Source organism: Myiozetetes cayanensis, unplaced genomic scaffold (genome assembly GCF_022539395.1).
Source record: "Myiozetetes cayanensis isolate MyiCay16 unplaced genomic scaffold, myiCay2020 scf7, whole genome shotgun sequence".
NCBI lineage: Eukaryota > Metazoa > Chordata > Aves > Passeriformes > Tyrannidae > Myiozetetes > Myiozetetes cayanensis.
In genome coordinates this window covers 38,272,554-38,299,868 of record NW_026087964.1, presented here as the reverse complement: position 1 = coordinate 38,299,868, position 27,315 = coordinate 38,272,554, and positions in this window count along the sequence as shown.

The window sequence follows — 27,315 nt, the reverse complement described above, 5'->3', positions numbered from 1 at the left end:
TTTTCTTTTTTTTCTAAAGGAAAACCAAAGTTGTTCCCTTGGTCTTCCCTCATGTTTTTCTATCAAAAATGACTACAACTCTGAGTTTCCAGTTTTACCTGATAGCCTTGGAAGAAAATAAATTTTTTTTCAAATGAAACTACATGATAAGCTTCAGTTTCTGAGCAAGCCCCTTCAAAGCGCAACAATTCACTAAGTACTCTGCAAATATACATAAAAATGAGCCAAAATATAGATTTAACTCAAATTTCAGTGGCTAAAATAATGAACGAAAAGGTGCATATTTATTAGGAAAGCAATTCTTAAAAATAGGTTTAATTCTTTGTAAAAAATAGAATATTTTTTAAAATGAACACACCTAATTGGGACTTTTGCTTCCTTGCTAATATTTTTAAAATGTGAATACCGTGATTTTCTTCTCCTGTTTTTTGGAAGTTATCTCATGTTCAGTGGCTATAGCACCGTCTATGAGAGAAGAACACAAATAGAAAAGCACAATAACCCCTTATCCATGTGCATAAATGTTGGATACTTTCTAAAATTCCATTACTACTTCTTTGTTCATTTCATGTGGAAAAAAAGCGTTTGACAAAGTCCTCCATCATATTTGAGACAGTGCCTGGAGTTAACACACAGTTATTGTGCATCTGAAAATGCTAGTATATCTACAAATGCTGGATGGGACCAGGGAAGCCAAATGTAGCATTTTCAAGAGCATGCAGCATCCTGTTCTGCTTGTCTGACTGTTCCAGCAGGATTTTTGATATCAGGAAATTCTGAAGAAGTTTATGTATGGTTTTCACCCCAATATTAATGCATCCTGGGAGAGTTGGATGTAACATGATCAGTCATAAAGAGATAATAATTTTATTACTTTTCCTCATTGCAATAAAGCCACAAACAACAGATAAGTCTTTCTATTGGGTTAAGTCAGAAATATTTGATAACATTTTGGTGTAATTTGTAAGAAAAGTGGCATTTGCCTTAAATCCTATAATAGGATTTGGCATTTGCAAGTGGTTTATTACACACATACATAAGAGAGAACATGTGGTTTTGGTTTTTTTTTTTACTTTCTGTTCTTTCAGGTCAGTTTTATTGTTTTGTAGCAAACTGACTAAAACAGAGTTGTTTTTGATTTATAGCACTGTAAGTCAAATGACAATCAGTGTTGCAATTTTTATTTTTATTTTTTATTTGTTGTGCAGATAAAGCACAATGAGGAAATGGTGACTCAAATTTGACTATGACTGGGGAAGAGAAACCAGCAGATTTCTCTATGATTTGAATGGGCCTGATAGGAAGTACAGAAAAAATTTCGTTGTTGATCACTGCACCGGTTTCCTGTGTGTGAGAAACAACACTGGCAATTGAGAACACACAAACCTCTTCACAGATTAATCCTTTACCCTTGATTTTGTTCTCTCTTCAAGTACAAGGTGAAACTACACCATCTGTACAATTTTTTTGGCTTCCTTTTTTTTTTTTTTTTTTTTTGTACAGACAGTTTGAAATGCTGGAAAAGGAGAAATATTTTTCTTGGTGCCACAGCTCTTGTAAGCTAACTAGATTGTCTATACTAAAAGCAATTAAGCTAGTTTCCTTTCAGCTTATGCAAAGAATCTCTCTCATGACTTCTGTATTTTGGAAGACTTTTCTCCTTTGCCTTTAACAATGCATTATCAAGTGATATCTCATTTCCTACTTAATACTTTCAGATATGTTTGAGCAGTGGAAGCAATTTATAGTACTTATTATCTGCATGAATTATACCTTTATCTGTACCTAGAAATCTAGATACCTCTTTAATTAGAGTTTCTGCCAGGCTGAGAGCCAGATTTGATTTGTATGATTAATCCACATCTTAGATGAATATCCTTCATACCATGCAATTGAATGTACTGGAATGGGTTGCTTTTAATCTGTTCTTTATTTTTCTATAAGTAATTAAGTATCCATTGATTCAAAGAGAGTAACTCTACTTACCTGGAATATGCCAGAATCAACCAAGTCCTTACTCCAGCTGCTTCAATGCAGATGCATGAGTCTGAACTGTTCTTGCTTTGATTTCAAATGCTGTATTTAGAGATCTTAGTCTGAACAGAAAGTCTTCCACAGAACATTCTAATATTGCTTACTTTTAATTTTACAATAGGAAAAGATATTGTAATCAAGAAAATTCCACATAGTCATAGGTACTGCTGTGCTACACTTGTAAGCATTAGTGATCAATAGCAGTTTCTCTTGGTCTGTCTTTGATGTCACAGATATAATTATAACAGCATTTGATTACATAAAAAGATGTGGGGAAAGAAAATAATGGGGGTATATTCACATCATCAATGTGGTTGTCTAAGGTAGGATGTTCTCCCTAAACTTCCTGCATCACTAGTACTTGTTCTTCACTTCTCCAGATGTTCAGGATAGGAGATTAATTTTGTTTCTCTGAATTGCAAAAAGCAATAGCCTTTTTACTCCAAGGACTTCAATATATGTCTAATATCTTAGCTTCAGCCTAAGATAGATTTTTAAGATTAGGTATATGAATATTCATCATGTCTAAGAGTAAATTTCTCTTACTGTTTCAGTGCATAGAAAATGGAAAACTTTGGAAGGGAATTGATATGTTACTCAACTATGGAAAGCAAAGACCTACAGAATTACACTAAGAAATATTTTTCTCATTAGGATACTTTTGGTCAACTTTGAGACATTTCCTTGTCCTTTCATGAGGTCTTGAAGTGTAGATTGTCTTTATTTGTTCTGTGTCATTCACATTGAGTGACTGCTCATATAATTAAATAGAATGAAATCCTATGGCTGATTACATTTTAGGAATCTCCACTTGGGAAATAATACTGTGTTCACTTAAATCTGAGATAAATGCAAGATTAAATCCTCACAGGTACTTCCCTAAGGTAGGAAGTTGTGCAGGCCTATTGAATCCTCAGGTTATCTCACCACTTGGTATTTCTTAGATCTAAGTAATATTTTCTTTTTCGGTTTAGAATATAGTAAATTAAAACACATTTTTCAAGCTCTCAAATCTCTCTAGGATTTTAACTAGTGAACAGTGCTGCTGTGATTTCTTTTAAAATATTTCTTTGGACTATAGTTGATTCAGGTATACATATAGCATTTTCTACTGGACATTTAGATGTCTAAACCATCTTACAATTTAGAAATTTTTATTTTATTATCATTCAAATATTAAGACTATGCACAGTCTTGGTCAAAATATGGGCAGTAAAAAAAATTTTAAAAAATAAAAAATTAAAAAAATTAAAAATAAATTATCCCATGGGAATTAAATTAGATTCTGTGTCAGAAGATTTGTTATTACACTAACAAATTAAATGACATTTTAGTTAGAAAGTAGTAGAAAGTTTTCACTGGAATCCAACACCAGTACCACAAACAATTAACAAGCACTCTTCTTATTCTTGTTATCAACTTCTTTGTCTTGTGGGTTTATCCAGAATCTGTCCTTTTGAAACTTCCTATGGAAAACATTTCTGAGCAGGAGAGAGTTTTATGCATGCCAGTGTATGTGTGTTGGGAGGAATGAGGAGAAGAAACTAGAGAAGAGGAGACAAGCGAAAATGGATGAGAATATCAGTATAGCTAGGGAATGCTAAAGGATCTCATATCCATTTTTTGCACTGTAAATACTACACTAGACATTGTAAATAGCTGCTCTATCTGCAAGTAACTTAGTGAATGGTTCCTTGAAATCCACTGTCCTTTGCAAATCTGCCTGGTTTGTAAGCACCTATCATTTGTCATGGGAGCAGCTGTCACAACAGGGCTATAGGCTGAGACAATCTGTGAGCGAAATGCTGCCGTTATGCACTTTTGTGAATTTTAGTTTAGGTTGCTCCTCTCTGAGCAGCATAGAAGCCTTTCAGGATGGAAGAATTTACTGGGAAAGGGTCAGCAAAATACTTGCAAAACAAAGTGAAATGGATTACACAAGAACAAGGAGGAAATTAAGGCCCTGTAGAAATGGTTGGAAATCAGTAAAGTCTGAGAGGAAGTGAATTTGCAGAAGAATTGCCATCTATAGTGCCTAGGTTTTATTGAAATAGTCATCATGATGTAGTGAAGGAGGAAAGGTCAGCAATTTTTGCTTTGCTTTTTTTACGGGTACTTTTAAAGATTATACCTGTCTGATACTCATCTTAGAAAAGTGTAATTCCTAGATTATATACAGGGGTGTATTTCTGTTGCTGATTATATGCATTAGAAGAGTCTAGGATGTTTTAGACTGCCTCAGAATCACAGAAAGTATGCTTTGTGAGACAAACATTTTGGATGTCAGTTTTTTACTAGCTGATTAAGGAGAAGTTACTGCATCTAGATTCAAATTCTTTTACTTAAATAAAAACATTAGCATAATAAATTAAGTTTTTGATGTAGCAAGGTGCGCAAGTGGATCTTTCTCCTTTCATGCTGGTTGCGTATCTTAATTCTACAGACAACAAAACACAGATATAGTGGTTATCTTTCAGAGCTTTACTGAATCAAATAGAGAAAAATCTGTGATATCCCTGTTTTCTGGAGGTGTGCATTGCAAGTTCATCATAAATTAGTTGTTTTAAGACAAATGAGATATTTTAGGTTACTGATATGCAGCCAGTGTCATAAAAGATGCATGGTGAGAAGGGCTAAGGTTTTTCCTCCAATTTCTTCTCAAGACTTGGGAAGAAATCTACAGTGATATAATTGGAAGAAGTAGTTTGACCGAGGTCCTATTTTCATGCAAACTTTTTAAAGCCACGTGATTGCTCATATAAGCTGGAGGTAGTAACTAGGCATGCCACTTTCATTAAAATGGAGAAAATGTCATTAGCTGAAAGTTTCATTTTGTGGAAAGAGTAGAATATAGGAGAAAGAATAGAAGAGATAAATCTAGCATATGGGGGATTTTTTGTCATCTAATGGCTAGAACTAGTCCAAGAGCTGGCAGTCACTACTGGAGAAGGGAAGTAAATCAAAGAAGATGGTAGAAGTTACTACATTTGCAGTTATTTATAACCTTAGGAAATGGAAAACCCAAGAACTTGGCCAGAAACTTTGATGTATAGCTTAAATTTTTAGTGTGATATGCCTCACCTCTGAAATAAATGTTTAGCAGCTGATATTGTAAAATAAAATAATATGAGTGGGAAAAATATTTGCTGCTTCTCTGTGCTTGGGGTCCTAGTAAACCCTTGTCATAGCAAAAATTGTTGTTGCTTATGTGCAACAACATACTGATATTCATTGCCAAATTTCCTAGCTGTAAGAAAACTGGATATTAAACTGAAAATTTTGGTACCTGCTCTACTAGGTATCAAATATTTAACTTAACTAAAATTTGAGAGTTATATCTTCTATTATTTATTATTAAATACAAAATTTGTATCTTTACAAACGGTTTTGTTTCCCTTAAAAAATAGATTCAAGAATACCTTTGTATGTACATGGGACTGTCAGTTTTAAAGCACAGTAGTTTAATAGTATTACAAGCTTTTTAAAGTAATCTTCCATGCTTCTATGTCACCTACAGCCTGAGTATTGTCTCTTGTGGAGTGCTCAGTGGGAAAGGAAGTTTTGCCTTGAATTCTTCCTTCCAAACCCCTTCAGTTTCCTGACTGTATTCTCTCTCTGCAGGTGAGAATTTATATTTATATGCATCATAAACCATAAAAATATGATTTTGTAAATCTGAAAGGCTTATAACCTGAATGTCTGACTACACTTGTTAACCATGAATTTTGAATGATTCAAAAGGGCGAGTGATCATTCTCTATTGGCTTTCAGTTTTCAGTGTGGTCTTACTGACATCTAGTACTTCCTACATAGTAAGCAGAGACTGCACATTTAGTAGGGGTTTTGTGGTTACCAGGAAGAAAAGAATCATTCTGACTGCCGTCTTCCTTGACCAGTTGAGTTCTGTCTGGAGGGATGGAAAATGAGAACATAATTTATGCAACCAGACTTTTTTAATGGACATTTATAGCTGTACCGAGGTAAGGGTAACAGTATGAGACTATTATGTCATCGTTAATAGTAACAGCTCATCCTTCAGAGAAGATGGCTACAATATAAACTACCTGTACCTTCTCACATTGCCAAGAGAAGCCCCCTAAACTGAGTGGGGCATATGTTTCTATATCCTTAGCAGGCCAAGGAATCTTTCAGGGAGAAAAAAATCTCCCATTAAACCAGTGATGCAACTGTGAGCCTCTCCTAAATACGATTAACTACCAATACTTAACTAATCTTAATGAGTTGTCAGAGACGAAGGGAAGGGGAGACCAACATATGAGAAAGTTAGGAAATAATGTCTTTGGTCTTTCTCTCTTGTTTTTCAGAATAAAACTGTCAACAAAGGTATAAACATTTTTATTTGTGGATTTTTTTCCCCTGGGAATTAACCAGGGCAGGTGCTGCTTTTCTTTGTCCAAGGCACCTGAAAAAAGTAACATCTCAATAAGGCTGAACATTTCTAATTTTACTTCTTTGCTACGGTGACTGTGGTGCTATTTCATCCTGTTATGGGTATCATGATACACATGTGTATATATGTGTGTAGATGTGAAATTATTGCTCAAATATTCCTTTCATGACTTGTTATAACTAGAAATGGAAGTCAGGACAAAACTATTGGTTCAACTGAAGCAAATTTTTACTTCAAAAGGCAGTAACATAAAGAGAAGGATCTTTATTGCAGGATGTTTTGTTTAGGTCACTTCTTTTAGCATTACCTGGGCACATCCAGGCATTGCCAAACTTGTCACAGACAATAGTATATATTCTTCTCTTCCATTAAGGTTGTTCTGCAAACTTATTACCCAGGAGAATAGAGTAAGAATACAATTGGAAGACATTTTGTCACTGCTGTTATTGCAATTCTGGGGAGCTTTTGCAGTCATTCTGCAAAATTTGGAATAAAAGCACTTTGGGAGGGTTGGCCAAAGCTCTAAATTCATTAAAATATGTTGCAGTCTTTTCCAGCTCAAAAATGTTGACTACTGGACCTAGGAAAACATGCATGTGAGAAAATTGTTGGCTCTTTTCCTAGAATCCCATTTCTACTAGCTACTTCTGATAGTGTTTTGGATCCACATTATGCCCAGCAGAGACTATTAAGGTGAGGTCTATACCTTGGTACATAATGTATTGAACATATTTATAATTGAAAAACCCTCTCTATATATCAATACAAACAATTAAACAGTAACAAAATTAAGTCTAATTATTTCCAAAGGGAGATGAGACCAGTGTTTTTGACAACGTCTAAATGAAAATAATACCTATCACTTCTTAGTAGAATAGTGTTGTGCAAGCTGTAAGAAAACATCTCTTTACTTGAACTTTTATGGGTAGTCTCTGTCCTATGAATACACATTCTATTTTTACTCTATTCTTTGTAATAAGAACGAAAGTAGCAAACCAGAAAGTTTTGGTTTTTTTTTCAATTTAATTTGAAATGCGCATTAAAGAAAGATAAAAATTGTGAAAATTGCCTTTAAATTCTGACATAAACTAAAGGATTCTAATTCTAATCTCACAGCTCTTAAACGTATTTTGTGCATAAAAGATAAGTGGAATTTATACCATATTTGAAATTTGTGTATATGAATATATATATAAATACATGAAATTGCAGAAGATAGCAGCCAATCTCACTCAGAAATCTGAGCTAGAGGAGTGGAAAAAAATACACTAAAAGTATTGTGCTCCATCAGACAATTAAATGCCACAATCTAGATGAAGGAAAACAGATATACGAGGTGAGATAGCCGAACTTAAGCAGGCTAGTGAACATATTTTCTGGGAAGAAAATTCTACAAATATCAACCCTCAAATAAACAACTTCATTTTTACTAAATATTTGCGACTTTCTTATTTCCACAGAACCAATAACAATAATTCTGTTTCCCACCCTGCTTCTTTCTGAAAGCAGTCTTACAAGAATGGGTGTTTCCTTCAAGATCTACCAAAAGATTCACTTTCTAGTGTTTTTTAACACGAAAAGTGTTGCAAGAGCCATTTTTCCCTTCATATGCCCTGGCCAGCTTTTCATTATCTAGCTGACTAATTTCTGTCTTTCTTACCATCTCCCTAGTTGTCGTAGCCAGAGAATTTACCCTGTGATGATTTCCAGGTTTTCTAGCATTATGCCTAGCAAATGAAAAACTTTCAAAGAATACTAGAGATTTACTTAATGACCTGTATGAAAACAAAAAGTCATACTCTTAAGTCTACAACTTCCACAAAATTATTTATAATTCCAGCTCTGATAATTCTCCCTCTGGGATGATTAGAAGAGAATAGCTGAGTGCTTTGGATTTTTTCAAAATTGATCTTCAGTGTCTGTCATGTTATTGCTCTAAGTTAGACTGTCTACCTCAAACTAAGAAAGAGGTCGCCTCTCAGATGAAAGTTGGAATATGAGAAATGTCACCTCATAAAATATTAGGAGCCTTACAGAAAATAGAGCCCTAAAACTGATGTAAGAAAACTGGAGAATTAACAAGTAAAGCTCCTAAGCTAGAGACACAATAATAATTCTTAATAGAAAAAAGGGCCAAATAGAATAGTTAAAACAATTTATGATACAATTGCCTATAAAAGGACCATTAAATCTGAACAAAAGAAGCTTGCCTCAGAAGCTTGGGTCTACCCTCACAGAAGCACTAAATAATGACCTCCTCCACCAAAAAAATACATGAGCTTCTGGAATAAGACCATGTTATATCATTGCAAATACCTATGATGTTAGTTCTTAATAGTGGTATAAGTCAGGCATAAACCAGGACAAATAACATTATCAGGAAAACACAACAGATCATTAACAGGATTGTAACTTTGCCATGTAAAGGACACTCTAGCAGTCTCTTCTACTGCCTGAACTACAGCTGACATTGCTGCAGGAGCTATTGAAAGGTTTTATGCTTAGTACCACCTCTGTTTCTTGAAGGAGATGATGATAGTTGAAGCAATTCCCCTGCTTAGCCAGCCATAAGAACATTTTCTATCCCCTTGAGCCATGTATTTTATGTATGATCTGATGAAGATATTTTTAACTAGGTTGTGCCTTCCACCTTTAGCTTTATATGTACATTTATGAATTGTAGCTTCTGAAAGGATAGAAAAATACTCCATGCTATGGCCTTAACCCAGTTATTTTTTTCATTCAATTCAAATCTCATGAAAAACTCTCCTTAAATTCTGGAAGGACAAATTTTACTTCAGATTTTCAAGCTCACACTAAAAATTTTAAAACCCCAACTGATTAATCTTCTTGTAAAAACTGCATCCTTAACCAGTTATTTTTATTGTTAATACTGATCCTTTCCCAGGATCAAGTTCCTTGTATTGAGTAATGATTGCATCAAGTTATTTGTGATAAAGAAGCCAAAAAGACTGGAAGCTGATTTGCTTCATTCACATGTTTATTTAAGTATCAATATGGCAGTTATAGTGACAGTACTACACTGGTTCAGTATGAAGTAATCTTTGTTTAAATCTGAATAGAAGAGAAAAAAAATTACTGAATACTTTATTTGGTCTTCAGTCTCTCAGCTGAGAAAGCAGTATCTGCTGTAATACCAACTTCTTTGTACAAAGTCTTATGTGACATTATGGACACCTTTGGGAAGATGGCCCCGTATTTATAGTAGCAATAAAATTATTTAAAGTTTTACTTTAATTAATTGTGGCTGATATCAAAGCACCTGCTCTGCAAGATACTTATTACTGCCATTCTCTATTGCACTGAACCTTAGGATACCAAACATATACAACAACTGTTTCAGTAATTGTCTAAAAGGCATTTAGTGAAATGTGAATCTCAAATTGCTAAATGTGTCAGTGAGCCAGAACAAAAGGAATGGGAAAGGAAATGAAGGAGAAGACAAATTTTGTGTGTAGTTGCTGCCTCTTGAAAGAAATATAAAATACTCTCCAGATTTAAGGGGTCAACTTTTGAATACAGTTTGGGTTTGCTTGTGTTTTTTTCCCCACTACTTCAGTGAGATATAAAATACCATATCTTTTCAAATAAACTAGCAAATATTCCTCAAGAGATAGTTTTCAGGCACTGTGGACCTCATCTCAGCTAGGATTAATGGTCTAGAAATCACCTTGCCCCTTAGTAACTCTCTCCACTGATCTAGTCTCTCTGGAATTAATTTTTTATGGTCAGATTAGAAAGATCAAAATAGAACAGAACTGAGTGTTGAGTGGTATAATTGCTGTAATATAAAGGAGAGTATTCAAGCTCTTTCATGTCCCTAAACAACTCACTGAAACACGGTTTTAATGGCAAATATGCTAGAAGCATTCTATCCTATCTGTAAAACCTGAATTCTGTCCTCCTAATGAACTGTCTCAGTTCATCTGAAGCAGCTCTCAGCCCTTTACTGAAAGGATTCCCTCTTTGAATTTGCAATCTCTTTTAGAGATGGACTAGTTGTTACACAGATGGCACTGTTATTGCACAGTCCCATTTTAGTAATCTATAGTAGCCATCTGCGTGCTCTCAAAACCCTACCAAATAAAACCCCAAGTATTTCTGCAGTCCAAAGGTGTATGGTAATGTTTTAGGGTGGATTTAAGATGAGGATTTAATGGGAGTATAAAATTATGTTACTAGGAGTATATTGACTTTAGAGGAACTGCATCTATGTGTTCAAAGAAAGGACCCAGACCTTCTCATTAACCAATTTGAATATTTTTTGTCCAACCCAATTTTATTTTGAACTGATGAAAAGCATTATAGCAAATTCTTAAATTATAACAGATTTATAAGACTCTTTAAGGAAGGCTTTATAATTTCATAAGGACTAAAACTTTTACGGTTCATTGGAGAGTTAACTGAGCTTAAAAAATGTAATTTTTAGAAGGAAAAGGAAATTTGGATCATTTTAATAAATTTTTATCTAAATGGAGATTGGGACATAAATTGATATTTGCCCCCAAAATTTAATTTCTTTCCACTCGGGTCTACAAGATGAGTAAGCAATGAATATGGACTCCACTGACTGTTTTGGCCTTCATTTTTCTTTCCTTTTAGTCATTAGTCCCTTTTCTAAAATAAAACTGATCTTAAGTTTAAAAAGAAAAAAGGAATCACATTTTCACTATCCTATCAAACTGTGGGTATTTTGCCCATAGGTGAACTTTGTACCTGTACATTCAAAAAAATTCCAATATTGTTTTGTTTTCTGAAACAAACAGCTGAAACATGCTGTTAAAGTGGCATAAAACAGAGTTAGAGATGCATGCTTCCTGTTACAAGCTACATATTTCGGATGGAGGACTGTGGTTTGCTATAGCTGCTCATATTGTTTCAAACACCAAAAGGCAGTGGAATTTCCATTGCAGAATTAACCTAAATAATTACTTAGCCCCAATTCTACCTAAATTATGAGTTTACTTGGAGGCAAAGATCTGCTTCTGTAGCTGAGATCAATGTGTGCATCTAAACCTACATTCCTGATGAAGGCAGTCAAAGCCATTAAATGGTTTTTAGAACATTTTTCTGCAGTGTATGGTGATAACAAGGTTAGTGCCTGCTTCCCTCAGGGGAAGACAGTAAAAGGAGAGGGGAATTGTCCTTGTCCCTTTCCTGTATTTTACTGCCTCACTGTCTCAGGCTATTCCAGCACAATAGCAGTTTCTGCAGGGTGAGAACAGGATGATGAGGGAAATACAAGGTGTCTCAATTCCTTCTACCCTTGCTCATAAAGGAAGAGTTTTGGGTTTTTTCCTCCAAACAGCTGGATGTGTAATTACCTTCTGAAACCTTTGGTTTCAGTGTGGTCTCTTCTTAATCATCAGATTATCAGACCTTGAAGATGTCTTTCTACATCCTTTGCAAAGCAAACAACCCAGTTTAGCTGTACCTGGGTCATTGCTTATTTTTACATATCAGTTGAATTCTGGAAACTGAGTAGTTCAGAAAATAAAACATGATTGCTATAGCTAGATGAAGTATTGTTAAATCCTTTTCATGTTGTTTTATGTCTTGTCATGTAGTAGTGAACTCAGAGAAGTTAATTTCTGTTGGTGTTGCTGTTGCACATCATATTGTGACAGTGTATCATGCGTGCATGTTTCTTTCTATGGCTAGATTATACACCCAAACACATATACATCATAGAAGTGACAACAAGGTATTTAATACCCAGATTCATTGTTTTCAGAAGTGAAACAAAGATCAGTTGTTAAAATTCTCTTATTTGGTAGCTTGACCATAAAACCAGAAAAAATATTGGCAACTAAAGATGTTATTGCAAGCAGAAAGTGTCAAGTCTGTTTTCTGAGCATAGAGGATGTAATTCTTATGAGATTATTTAGGACTTTTTTTTTCTTTTTCCAGACAATAAAGAAATGAAAATGAACCATGGACTAGTTCTCAGACAGACGTGATTGCATGGTCTACATCATAGCATTATAGGAGAATAAAAGTGTTTTCTCACATTAATGTAGAACTTTATGTAACTTGGTAATTTACATAGTAGAACAGATGTTGCTTTTGTAAGAGTAGGAATTCCGTGTAGTCATAAACTATATTGGAAGGTCAGACCAGGGCAAGCCTCAAAGGTGTCTGAAGAGTTTGATTGCTTGTGGAAACTGAACCTACCATTAATCCTTTCACAATCTCAAATAATGTGAAGCTCTAAAATCCTTTCTTCCAATCATAATAATGATGCTAGAGTGATAGTAACTTTCTGTGCAAAAATATAAAGTATCGTGTAATTTAGGTTTTAATTGGTCATTATGACATGTAATTTATTTTAATCCCTCTAAAAGGTAATCATATTTAAGAATTGCAACAGGATTTGAATAATATTCAGAGACCAAAGTGAAATTTCTATTCAACCATGAAATATTTGTTGCGACTGCTGTTATCCTATTTCAGTACCAAAATTAAAAAGCTTCTTGGCCTATACTGGTTTGCTTGACTATAGAGCTATATGTATTTGCAAATTTTGTTGCTAGTCAGAAGGAATCAGCAGATAAAAAAAAAAGAAAAATACTGTAAAGGACACAGTTCTCAGGTTATTCTGATTTTAAGATCTATAGTTGAAAAGACAAAATATAGAAAGTGAAACTTAACTAGCTTAAAATTTAATAGAGATACATGCCTTTATTGAGATTTCTGTATCAAAAGATTTGTGGTCAGTAGCTTCAGTAAGAAGATAGGAAAAGTAAATCACTCTGTTTTCAGAACATTTTGATTTTAGTGTTCTGAGAATTATCAGCCTTATTTATGGGTAGTATTTAATTTGATTTATTAAATGATTCTACAAATAATGTTTTACAGTGTAATAAAATCACAGACCTAAACACTAAGGTGACCTTCATCTGAAATATGTATATGAAAATGCTCAGTTTATATAAAGATAACCATTACTTTTCTTTAACTACATTAAATAATAGTTTCCATTTATAAAAATGTTGCTGATAATTTACCCAATAGTGTAGCATCTAACTTTACCTGATAGTAAAACCAAAAATTTAAACCATCCAAACATGGTCATATGGCTGTAATGACTTGATAATACAACATTGTCACTGAGATTATCCTTCTGAAACTTATGTCTAATACAGTTTCTTTTATTTTACTATAGAGTGCACTTTCATATAATTTTTTCTGTCCATTTTGTGACTTGAATATATTTACATCATCACAGAACAGGAAAATTTATGATCATCATTAAAATTATGGATTCCATTGTAATCTGTTCTTCACTCATAAAATACTATGTCATGAAAAAAAATTTTGTTGTGGATCTAGAGCATAAATGAAAAAGAAGAATGGTGAGAAGTAGCACAGTGAATTAAAAAAAAAAAAAAGGAGAAACATCTACAGGGGAGTAGGGTACATCCTCAAACATTTCCTCTTGAGCAGTACTGCTCTAATTATCTCTTATCTATTCTTGTGCTCCAAACAGTACTATCCGTCAATATATATAAACTCTTCAACTTTACTTACTCTGAGGCAAATTACATGGGCTGGCAAAGCTGCATATTTCGAATTTATGTTTTATTATTTGGAAGTGTGAAGATCAGTTGGCTACTGTCATTTACATTGGCAAAAGTAAGAATTGCCTCCCTTCTAACGGTTACCATTCTCTGATTCTGTGATCATGATATAATAGGGAATACTTTGATGAAACCTATGTTTTTCCCCTTTGGAAAATGCAGATTGATTGACCTTAGAAATAATAACTGGTAATTTATTTTTTATAGTGCCTTTTATTTCAAACAAGCCTTTCAGTGTGGGGAAGTGTTGCACACTTTTTGAAAAACACCCGTTCTTTTTTTGATGGAGTACTGTGAGGAGAGTTCAGAACCATAATATTTTTGTCCAGTTTAGTGAATAAATCAAAACATTTTTCTTGCTTAAGTATGATTTTAACATGTCTATTCTTTTAGAGCCATATTTCCAATTAAGGAGTGGATTTTCATTTTTTTATTTTTCAGATTGCATGGACTTTTGCTCTTTGTTCTAGTTTTCTTACAGTGTAGATGTGGCTTTCTAATTTCATCACATGGCTTAAGAGAAGATTATGTCAATTCAGATACAAAGTAACTTCTATCAATTGTGCCTTAGGGAGATGCAGTTTGATACTGAATTAACTTGTCTCACAATATACAAAGAATCTTCTTTTAGAATGTAATATGAAGGTGCTGACAATGTTTGCCAGATCAAAAAAGTACCCAACAAGGCACAAAAAAACCCAATTCAAAGCACAGAAAAATTTAATTTTTAAAGAAACTCTCTTCAGGGCAAGTTTCTCAGGGCAAGTTCCTAAGCAGCTCCCAGTCACCTTGTTACATAGCTTTGCCATACACTTAATATCATATGGAAGTTTGTCAACTACCTGTAGCGTAAACATTTACATTCAGTACGCAGCAGAAGTAGAATCCTCGTGTTCTGCTTCTGGGGAGGAGGTTGATTCTTTGAAATGATAGACATTTAACCTATTTGTGCAGTATGGAGTTGTAAGCAATGAGTCTTCCTTCCAGGTTTCCACCACTCCCATTCTTTCCCCCTCTGTAAGTACAGAGAAATTTAGAATATAGTCCACAGTTGGCTCTAGAAAAAGCTTCCTTTGTGAATTAGACAAGCAAGAGCTGGCTTATGCAGGATACAAGGCACAGTAATGGGAGGAGGCAGCTATTCAAGTGGTGTAGGCTAGAAAAGGTCTGTTAATCAGTTTAAATATTAATACCAAATTGATTACCAATGCAGTAGGAACCCACCAGTACTTGTACTCAACCCTATTATTTGGGGTGCAAATGACAGCAACAACACTTTATTCAGTACTAAAATGAAGCAGTTATTTGATAGTGTAGCAACACAGAGCAAGATTTAATAGGAAATAATGAACCATGCTACAGTCAACACTTTAAAATAATATCTGTAATTAATAAAGAAATGGAATTATTAAGAAAGTCAACATCACTTCACCTGTTAATCTAGTGAAATTATTTGATTTATATATAGAGAAAACACTTCAAGAAATAAATTTGCCTTTGATTATATTATTGCATAAGACGAAACCCCAGCCAACAAGCACAGTAGAAAGTAGAGCACTAATAAAAATAGAGTCAAGAAACAATAAACTGTAAAGAATAAGAAAGAAATGGCAAAATACTTGTGTACTAGAAATATTTTCTCTGTGAACCCAGACACTGAAGTAATTACAGGAAGGAAAAATTCCGTTAAGCCAAGAATTGTCTTGTGCACTCTGATATTGCAGAAACATGAATATTTTATAATGTTGGCATGCTGATAATTTAAGCCCCTCATTCTCTCCTCATAATCTTATTAAGCCTTATTTGCCCATCTTTTAATTCATTCTATTTGGGTTATTGCATAATGGTAACAAATAGATAACAAATAATGTGAATTTTGGTCCTTTATATTTTATTCCCATTTTGCATATTTAGAGCCTTCAAGTGTCTGTCTGACTTTGCCAGCAATAATTTCATCGCCCTTGTTTCATTAATTTAATTTTTCATGCTTTTATGAAAGTAATTAAACAAGGATTTTATTAATTCCCTGTAGGATCTACTTTACCTTTCAAAAGTTCTGTCTGGGTTAGAGCTGTCATATCTCACCCCTTATAGGTAATCATCATCTGCCCTGAGTTGTTTAGGCTTGGATTCAGTGTGTTGCATCTTAGCTTTTTTATTATTATGAAAGAAATTTGAAGGAGAAATGCTCTTAGCAACCTCTTTTATTGTAGTTTGCTTTTTGCTTGGGGGTGACCTTTGCTATCTCAAGTATGAGTCTACTAGCAAATCATGATTTTAAAAGTAACACCAGTAAGACTAAGCTGATATTAGTATTTTGCTTGCAGCACTGATCTTAGAATCTCCAAATTATCCTTCTTCTTCACAGATAGCTGGGATATCTCAAAACTGTTGAAACAACAGTGCTGACACAGCCTTATACGGCCCAGAAATAAACTACATTCTGATAGTGAATGGAAAATACTATGTGCAGAGGTATGTCTTAAACCTAGGTCCTACAGAAGACTGCAGGAAATCTCCTACAGAGATTTAGCACCTACAGAAGAGTGTAAGAAGCAATGCATACCTAGTCATGCCCATGTTGCAGCCCACAGACACTTTCAAGTGGTAGATGCCAATCTACCTTCTTTCAGAAATTGGGAGTGAAGCAGAGGTGAGTGGGAGAAAGAAGGTAAAGAGGGAGAAAAATGTCTTTCTTTAAAAGTGTGTTAATTCTTAGACAAATTTTCTTTTGTTTGGGAGCCTAGAGTTTGGAATACATATTGAAGTAGAGTGAGGCAAAAGACTATTTCTCTATCTTGTGTGAGGAAATTCAAACTCAGGTTTGTTATGCCAAAGCAGAAAAAATGTTAAAATTACTGGGGCTGAAAGAGAAGAGCACAATTACAAATACAGCTGAATATCCTGGTAGTTAGACAACACATATGACAGCTGTATTTATTTAAGAGAAACATGGGGAACATCTATTTGGAAACTGTGCACAAGCTCCTTGAAAGATGGCTAAAGTCTATAGGAATATTAGAGTTAACTTGAAACAGAAACAAACATTAAAAAGATTGACAGATACTTGTGAAGGTATAGATTCATAGGACACCTTTAATTACAATTCTCATTTAGCCATCAGGAAACTGAAAAAGAGAATCTGAACAATGCAGTTCAGGTACAGTTCCCAAGTCTTTTGACTTTAGTCAAGATTAGGGAAAGGTGGAAACATGGAAATCGATGAGGAATTTAAATACCTATTGCCTCAAATCTGGTCGGTTTAGTTAGTGTAAAACTCCAGTGTATGGTAGCTTGTCCTGCTGGTTCTGTGCCAGTTGTATTGTAAACCTGGCAGAAGGTTTCATAGCTGTTTCAAAGACCAAGCACAGCTTTCCTACCTTTGGAAACCAAGGTGAAAAAGGACACATTCAGAATTTTGAGGTCTGTTGGGTCTCTTGTCCAGTTTTGCTGGGCTGTGTTTCTAAATCTTCTATGGTAGATATCAATTTAAAATTATCTAGAGGGAAGACAACATTTTCTTCATATGTTGACAGATAAGTATTATTTACTATTAAGTATGGCTCAAATTTATTTTAATCAGTTTTTAACAAACACGGGAATGATTTGCTCTAGAATTCATTACCTTTTAATTTAAATCAGTGAAAATAAACATGTGTTTACATTATAGCACACATTAAAAAACTTTGGGAAGCAGTTCCTAAATTTTGAAAAGCTACAACCTCTCTTCAATTAGATATTAAAATATATATTTAAAATGTAAAGTTCAGCAGCCTGGAACAGATTAAAAAAGAATGATTCAGATCAGATATTTTAACCATATTAGCATCAGAATGTTTTATGTTTTTTGCAAAGTTTCAGAAGTCTATAAAATAATCTAGTAGAACATTAAGACTTTGAAGCACTCAAGCTTGAAATTTTAAATTGACATTCAGAAGAGTTTGGAACAAAAATAATTCACTCCATTCTCAAGAGCAATAGCACTTAATGTAGAACCTTTATTTGCTGTTGGCATTACACTAAAATACTTCAAGTGTGATTGTGATCCACAGAGGCCATGGATGGGCTTTAGGTTTTTGCAGTTAATCCTCCTATGAGGACAACGTGCTTCCCTGCAAATCAGCATAAATTCACAAACTAGTAAATACACTGGGCTTTCAAAATAAAATACATTAAAAATATAACTCATACAGATCCCTATTTCTCTAAATATATACCTGTATTTCTAATTATATTTTATGTATTTCTGAACTACTGAATCACAGAATTCTTCCTCAGTCAAAGAAAATCTTGCTGTCAGAAAAAACACCTTTGACACTATGTGAAGTTCACTAGACTGGTTCAAGCAGCCATTTTTTAAAATGTGTTTTGCTGAAATGATAGTAAACATTTGCAATTCTGCTAGCAGAAATATCAAAAGAAATAGAAAAAATGAGGTGCAATTATTCCTTCTTGATTTATTTAAATGCTTCTGTCATAGTGATCTTGAAATCATGCTTCAGAGGTAGTTTTATTGCATAGACTGTTTCTGGATTTATTTGCTTTCAGCTTCTAGCTCTGCTGCTATGTTCTTTCCTTGTAAGCATCTGCAAAAACCTGCAGTTATGAAGCAGTATTTGTTATTCATACTGTTTTCTGGGGCAAGTGGGAGACGAGGAAGACCATAGGTCACCATAAACCTTTCAGGTCAAGCAGTTTGGATTTCATAATCCCTCAGGGCTATCATCCTCCTGCTTTCTCAGCAGCTAACAGCATATCATAAAATGTCAGTGGTTTTGGTGTCAAGAAATGAGTAAAAGCAAATCCAGAAAATAAATATACTTCCTGTTTAATCTGAATAAATGTTCTGAATATTGTGGCAGTACTGCAGGGGTTGTTTTAATATATTTTCAGTTGGCCTTATCAACAATCCCTGAGGATGTGCAGGCAGATCCCTGCTGACCAGAACCTAATACCATCAGTGTTCAACAAGAACATGATGCAAAGAATCTATTGCAGATGACACAAAACTCGGAGGAGTTCTTGGACTCCCTTGAAGGCAGGGAGGCCCTGCAGAGAGACCTTGACAAGTTAGAGGACTGGGCAATCACCAACCATATGAAGTTCAATGACTGAAAGTGCTGAATTCTGCACCTGGGATGGAACAACCCTGGATGTTCCTACAGACTGGGGAATGAGATGCTGGAAAGCAGTGCCACAGAAAGGCACCTGGGGGTCCTGGTCGATGGCAAACTCAATATGAGTCAGCAGTGCCCTGGCAGCCAGGAGGGCCAACCATGTCCTGGGGGCATCAGGCAAAGCATCACCAGCTGGTCAAGGGAGGGGATTGTCCCACTCTGCTCTGCACCAGTGTGCCCTTAGCTTGAATATTGTGTGCAGTTTTGGTCACTGCAATATAAGAAAGATACTAAGCTATTAAAGAGTGTCCAAAGGAGGGTAATGAAGATGTTGAAAGGCCTTGAGGGGAAACAGTATGAGGAGTGGCTAAGGTCACTTGGTCTGTTCAGCTTGGAGAAATGGAGACTGATAGATATTAGGAAAATGTCCTTCACCCAGAGGGTGGTTGGGTACTGGGACAGGTTCCCCAGGGAAGTGGTCACAGCACCAAACCTGGCAGAGTTCAAGAAGCGTTTGGACAATACTTTCAGGCACATGGTGGGACTCTTAGAGATGGTCTTGTGTAGGGCCAGCAGTTGGACTTGATGATCCTTGTGGGTTTCTTACAACTTGGCATATACTGTGATTCTGTGATACTACATTGTTCTCAAAGCTTGTGTTTTGCCATCTGTTTTTATTGTACATCTGTTTGTGAGTGGCAGCATCCTTTTCCACATGTTTAGTGACTGTTCTCAAAGCCCACAAAAGCCTAAGAGAAGTATCAAGAAAAAAAAACAAACTACAATAATTCTGAAAAGATCAAACATTGGATAGACATTTGTAAAGGTAATGTGTAAGAGTAATTTGTAAAGGTAAAAGCCTTCCTGTTGTATCTTCTTACTACTTTCATACTGATTTATTTTTCATTATTGTTAAGGACAGAGAGATTCAACACAGGAAATAAAATCACAACATGGAACTCTAAGCATGTTCATATCAGAGCATTTTGTGAGCATGTTGGTCTTCCAGCAATGTGCCTTTTTTTCTATATATTTGTTTTAGCCACATTTTTAACATGGTGACCATGTTAAGCAGAAGTCTACTAACTGTGAAACACCAGCTGTTGATATTTTGGCAGTTGCATGAGAAAATTTGAGCCATTTGTAAAATATGTCCAGCAAGTTATAGAAACACTTAGGGAAGCAAGAGCACTTTTGTACAAAAATGCAAACATCTTATCATTTTTCATGGCAGCTAGCAGAGCTATTTTCTTTTACCTTGACTGGTAAATGCTACTTAAATTAAGCAGAGCAGTAAATTAGCTTCTGGCATTTTGCATCCTGGACAGCTGTAATGCTTAGAGCCACAATGATGACAGTTAGAAAAGAAATTGCATGAGCAGTATGGTAAACTGCAGGAGGAAAAGAGTCCTCCTAATCCAAATCATTTATCCAAAAAAGATTTCATCAGGCTAATACTAAACAATGTTCAAAGGAAATGTGCCTTCTGCTTCCCTGAAAAAAATCTGGGTGAACTGTTATCTGTTCCTGGCATATTTGCCATATTTGCTGTGTATTCCATCATATCTCATGTTAAAGTACATTAATCTATGTTATTCATAGACTAAGTTAGAAAAGTCATTTGTCCTACCATAAAGGTTATAAAGTACTATACATTCTTGAAGGGAATTAATTCAAAAAGTAATTAAATTATATGTTGGTTTTTTTAAAAGTATCTTTAGGGAAAAGAAAATAATTCCTATACAGTTGCATGGACTGATAAATCTATTATATTCTGAGTTTGTTCATACTCTTTTAGAGAGGATTTTTTGCTTTGGGTTGGTGGGACTGTATTATATAAATAGTGGTTTTGCATTACTATCTTTGTCTCAGTTTGCTGTTGGAGAATTAGAGATGCTATTTCATTAGTCTCTAATTTTAAAAAGAGTAATAATTCCAGTACTATGAATTGGCTTCAGTTTCCAATTGATAGAGAATATGGCAAGAAGAAGAATGGATATCTTCAATAATTACCATATTGAAGAAGTCAATTATTGGGCCAGGTTTAAAAAAGCCCATTTACTTTTGCCTTTCCTTCAGTTTCAGTAAAATTGCATATTGTTGCCTTACAGTGGTTTACGTCTCTGTGTTTCCATAAATTAGTTTGTGCAATCTCTCCCTGTGACCTGAGGAACCATTCTCCTCCTGTTTTTTCTGAGGCATATGAACACTGATGCTGAGACTGGAAAACTTAGTAGAGCTGATAATTGATTATTTACCCTGTAAGTGAACATAAGCTGGGCTAACATTGAGTTGGATGGGTAACTTTATTTGTATCAAAGCTGTAAACACCACCGGAAAGTAAGCAGAAAGGGAAACTTGTCAGCTACTCACTGATTAGAGGGAAAGAAGGGTTTTTTTCTTCTCAATCCATTGTTATGGATTCCTAGTACTGAGTGTGAGATGGAGGCTGATGTGTTGGTTCCTTCTGTAGCTCTAAACCCCTAATATCAAACCAAAAGTTTTAGAGGATACATGTATGATAAGGAGGAAGGGATGGTGATTTCAGATTACAAATTGTGGACGTACAGCTAGGAAGGGTGAAAAAGATGGTATAAAGAACAAAAAAAAAGTGGGACTCTTGAAGTACTCGAGGCTCTGTTCCCTTCCCCACTCTCATGTTTTCACATACATTTGTCTTGTTAAACATTTACTACCGTCTCATCACAGTTAATAAAATGCACTTTGATAAACTCAAGATCTACAGAAAGCAGCAAAAACATCAACTGTATTTTTCCACAAGATTGAAGCAGGAGAGATCAGACATTCAAACAGCATTTGTGTTCCTGCAAACCTTACCTTTGAGGGCAAAAAAATGGCTAGGAAAGGCTTTTAAATCCAAGCTTTCTGCTTTGCTCTATGATCACTTGTCATATTTTCTCTAATTTGCAAAGAACATAAGTGATACCTCCACATTTTAATTTCAATTTTAGAAGTTCTGGGAAGCATTTCATTTCTACTATGTTATTATAAGTAAAATTTGTATTAGTGTGACCATAGACAATTGCATCTTATAACTGAAATAATTCTTCCCTCATCTTAATGTTTGCTCCTTTTCCTTCAATATTTGCAATCTTTATCAGCTTCTCTTTCCAGTTTTATTTCTGTAAACTAAACAATCCAGGTTATTTTAATCTATTTTTCAACTAAAGAAAAAGTTTTTCTTCTAATCATTTTAGTAGTCCTGCTATAAAAACCATTCCAATTTAAATTTACATTTTTCAAACAAAAAGGGACCAGAAATATTCACAATATTCTGAGGTTTTTTCCAGTTTGGAAACTGATTCTAAGCTAAACGTAATTTATCAATAGCTTTGAAACAATAAGTCTCTTTGTGTTCTTGTATTTGCTAAGTTATCGCATTACCCTCAATTCCTTTCCTGATATTTCATGTAATTTAAAAAAGGATTGAAAAAACATTTGTTTCCCAATTATCCTTTATTTTTGTTTTCTTTCTTTTGCATTTTTTCTTCTTATTCATAATTCTAATATTAAAAAGAAAAAAAAGCAACTGATGGTGATTTTGGTAAAAAATGTCATCACAGTGCCATCACAATCAGTATATTATAGTGATAAAAATAAATTTGCTATGAGTGTCAATTTGCATTGTCTACTGTTAAATATTATGAGTAACTTTGGAAATAAAGGTTGAGGCTTCCCATATCTATAAAATGTCATAAATACTACATATAAACATAGCTTAGAATTTTACTGTAATAAATTTTATCTATTAATTAATGCTATCCAAATAAATAAAGGTTATATAAGTGGAACATTTACTTAAAAAAAAAAATCTATAAAGCTGGTATATCCAGTGCTTTCTACTGATCTGATATTGCCTGTGGATTCTGCCTGTGGCCACCCTGCAGCTTTAGAGGAAAATACCTAGGGATTATAAAATTGACTGCATGATGCCATGCCTTGATTGTGCAAGAGTAAGCAAACAAGAATGGGAAGAGGAAAGCATTTGATCACAGTAGGTTAAATTTCTATTACACTTATTTTTCTTGCCAATTTAAGAGTTAACAGGACAAGAAAAACAGTATAATGAAAACATAAGGTAACAATCTATTCATATACATTTTTGAAAGAAAACATAAACAAAACACAATGCAGTTCCAGCAACTGTTAGAGAAAATGACACAGTATATATGGAAGATAAGATGCAAACTTCAGACTTAGGCTTTGATCATGTTTCCTTCGGAATCAACAGTTCATTTGATAAACTGATACAAGTGGATACAGATACAAGTGGAAATGAGAGTGAGATATAAAATATTTTCAGCTATGAGGAATTTACTAGTCATGATGACACATTCCTTATTGCCACTGACAGGAATGCTTTTCAAGATATTGCTAATGTTTTCTTTTTATTCCCCTGTCAAATACTGAACATGCTTGTTTCAGCCTTTCATTTGATTACTGTTGTTGGATGCCCTCGGTCATAGATTATCCAGCTATATAAATTAACATGGAAAATCCAATATTTCTTTTTCAGAAAAGTACACCTCTGAATATCCTGGAGAGACGTTGGAAGGGAGTGGTGGAGGTGAAGAATTTTTTCTATGGAGGATGACTAAAATACCATTTATGTTATAGTGCTATTTTGAGCAAAACGTAAGTGGGATTCAACATAATCATAGACTTTTTGTTGACCTATTGGACTGAGATGAATTTTATCCAGAGTAGAGATCTTCTGCAAAAAAGTCAAGAGCAGCAGCAGAGTTTAATATTAAGAAGCCATATTCAGATGTGATATATTCAGTGGATCTTTGCTTCCCCAGTAGCATTCCAGTGGCTAAAATAAAAAATGTCAATTCAGTACAAAGCATTTGAAATGCAGTCTTATTTGTGACACATCCATCATGGAATGATTTGTGTTAGAAAGGACACTAAAGATCATCTAGTTCCACCTAGAACTCCTGGCTTTGAGCATATACAAGAATGGGGCAATTTTATGCAGGTATTGAGCTTCATCTTCAGTCGGTTGTGTAAAAAAATAAATCCAGAAATGCTAATTAGCTGAAGGTAATGACAACCAAATGTGTCACTAACCACTGAAATACAGTCTGAAATTTTTTAAAAATTAATAAATCATCACACTTTGCCAAATCAAATCAGTCACTGTAATAAACTAATGACAGTGCAGTGCATTGATGTATAGAAAGTACTGAGTATAAAATATCACCAGTGATTAACTACCTATCTTTGTACCACAGACCATAATTCACCTTTCTGAGAAAGCAGTTATGATAGAACATAGTACAATGAAGTCTTTCAGCAGGGGCCATTATAATGAGGAAAACTGACTCAACTGAGTGTATGCATCCAGAGAAATTTTTATCACTTCTAAAGGCAACAGCTTCCTATGCTGACTGCAGCCCTTTGAATGAAGTTTTCCTTCATTTTTTGGGACTATCCCTGTCAAAAGCCAAATTATGCACAAAATAGCAGCAGAATTTTTTCTATGCGTCTCTTGCAAATATGAAGATACCTTGACCTCTAATAACATGCTTTCCCTCCCTAGGTTGATAAATAACATCTTCTTCAGTATTTTTAATTATCAAAATCAAATGCTAGTCATGCTCCATTCACTATGTGTTTCACCTATTTGTTATGCTATTATATTCTTTTTTTCCTTATACATCATAAAAAAAGTAATTTTGAGAAATGGATTCATTAATAATTGCAATCATAATGCTCTAACTTTAATTTCTTCAGAATGGAATGAATAGCTGTTATATTACTTTTTAATTTATAAGCTGGATATCCAGGGAGCACAAAGAGGTAAAATGTTTTCTAGAACTTAAAAATGGGCTCAGGATGTTTGTGAATATAAGAGTAATAGTAAGGAAAGGATCAATAAATCAGGTAAGGTACAATGTAACTAAGAATTTATTGTGAGGATGGTAAAGGTATAGGCAACATGTCTAAGGATGCAGTCTTGCAAGCTGTTACTGCTGTGTTAACATAGATTTTATCAATAACACAGCAAAACTTGGTGTTGTACACGTGCATTAACAGCAAGAAAGAACAAAAGTGGCTAATGCACAATACTGTTTTTTGTGACATCTGTGACACAGTTGGTGTCACAAAGCACCTGCCTTGTACACAACAGGAATGCATATTTGCATTAGAAGACCTAAGTGTCAACTCTCCTGTGCTCCTGGAATCTTATGGCCAACAAGGTTAGTCTGTGGTTTGCCCCCTTCCATTTTACCCTCATTTTGTGTCTAGGGATTTCCTATGCAAAACAAAGGTGACAGTAATAAAGTTGGGTGCATTTTTATCAGCTCTGAGAAACCTGAATTGGTTGAATTCAGTGTGGTGATTTCATTTAAAAACAAAATGCAGATCAGGTAGTGCTTCCCAGCTTGTCTGTGGAAATATTTTCATAAGATCTAAATAAGATTTCTAGCATTTTTAAATCTCATGCAGAGACAGCCAGTAGCATGGCAGCAAAGGGCAGCTTCCAGCTATGATGTTCCTTCTCAGTGGTCAGCTCAGCAGTTCTGAAGGAATGGGATGTAAACCAACAGTGTTGTCATGCTGCAGGGCACCACCAGTCACCGTGGGCAGTGCTTCCCTTGTAGGTTACTTTCAGACAGCACAAAAAATCTAGTTTAAAAAGTGGCTGGTTTATGAGAGCAATGGGGGAGACTGCTAATCATTGAATCCTTCAGCAAAAAAAAATTGTTTAGATGTGGGAATTAACATGGTATGTCTTAGATTATTTTAATGTATAAATACCTATAATGACAATGCTCACTCTCTGCTGGACCCTTCTAAAACTTGAAGATCCTGACCTTTCTTCACTGGATTTATACTGTTTTATAAGTGATAAATTGTCCTAAACAATGATTAGTCTGAATGGTTATTTTGGCAGCTTTGATTAGGTGCCAACTACTATGAAGTTTATGTGTAATTTTGTGGTTTGGTGTATTGAGCGTCCTTACATCTAATAATGATTGAAATTAACTTCTATTACTTTTGCAGGAATTGGGTTTCTGTAGCTATTCCTAGAAAACTCCCCTTGGCGTAATTTCTCAACATAAGAAAAACACCTTTGTACACTCTTTCTGTAGTTTTTGTCCATTTAGACTTTCAAAAGCATATGCTTTTGATCCTAAAGTTCAGCTGAAGAGAAAGAATGGTGAGTGTGAGATATTTTGCTACTCTCAATACCTTAAAAATAGTCACTCTCCTACCTTGACAACATTGATTTACCAATTAATGGGCCATCATCTTGCCTTTGTGTGAAGCAATTTCTCTCAGCACCTGCTGAATTACCAAAGGAGCTGTATAACATACTGCTGTACAGTGTAAATGTTTACACTACTCAAAACTCTGTGAGAACCACCAAATCACATTAGGACAGCAGTCCCTGGTTCTTGATGTGTTCCTGAGGCAGATGACCTATTGCTCCCAATAAGGACAATTTAATAGCTTGAGACTGTACAAATCAGTAGCCTCCACTGGAGCTGATCTGTACCCCACTAAAATACTGTGCTCACACTTCTTTCAGCTTTCATTTCTGCTGTGTGAGCAGCACTGAGCAGCTGGGTTAAAAAGATTCACACAAGCCTTATGCCCTCTTTGTATTTCCACTGAAACTCAAAGCAGATCTTAAGTAGTGAGTAGTTAATCAGTTGACTTAAATCAGTTGTCTACAGGCCTGATGTCTGGAATGGAGAAATTGCAAGTGTCTTGGAAATGGAAATGGAAGAATACAATTCTATTTGATTAAGCAATGTGGAAATATGATGTTCTGGAGGTTTCATATCCTTTCCAAACCCTTCAATTAGACCTGTAGTGTTCATGCAAATTTTGGCTCTTGACAGTATATTTATTTTATGTGCAAACCATTCACTCATCACCCAAATGTCCACAAAGTACATTTGTTCTGTAAGTTTGTTTTCAAGGAATATTTTGCCCTTCCCTCCCTCTGTTTTTTTTCTTAATGCAGACAGCTTTCAAACGTGCTTGTTCATCCTGAATGCCTGTTCAAGTGCAGCTGCCTTGGCTGTAAATTCTTCCTTTGATATTTGCCTTCCTGAATATTAAAAAGTGTGGAGAATATAAAATGTTACCTTCTATTTCTTTTGCAGCATTG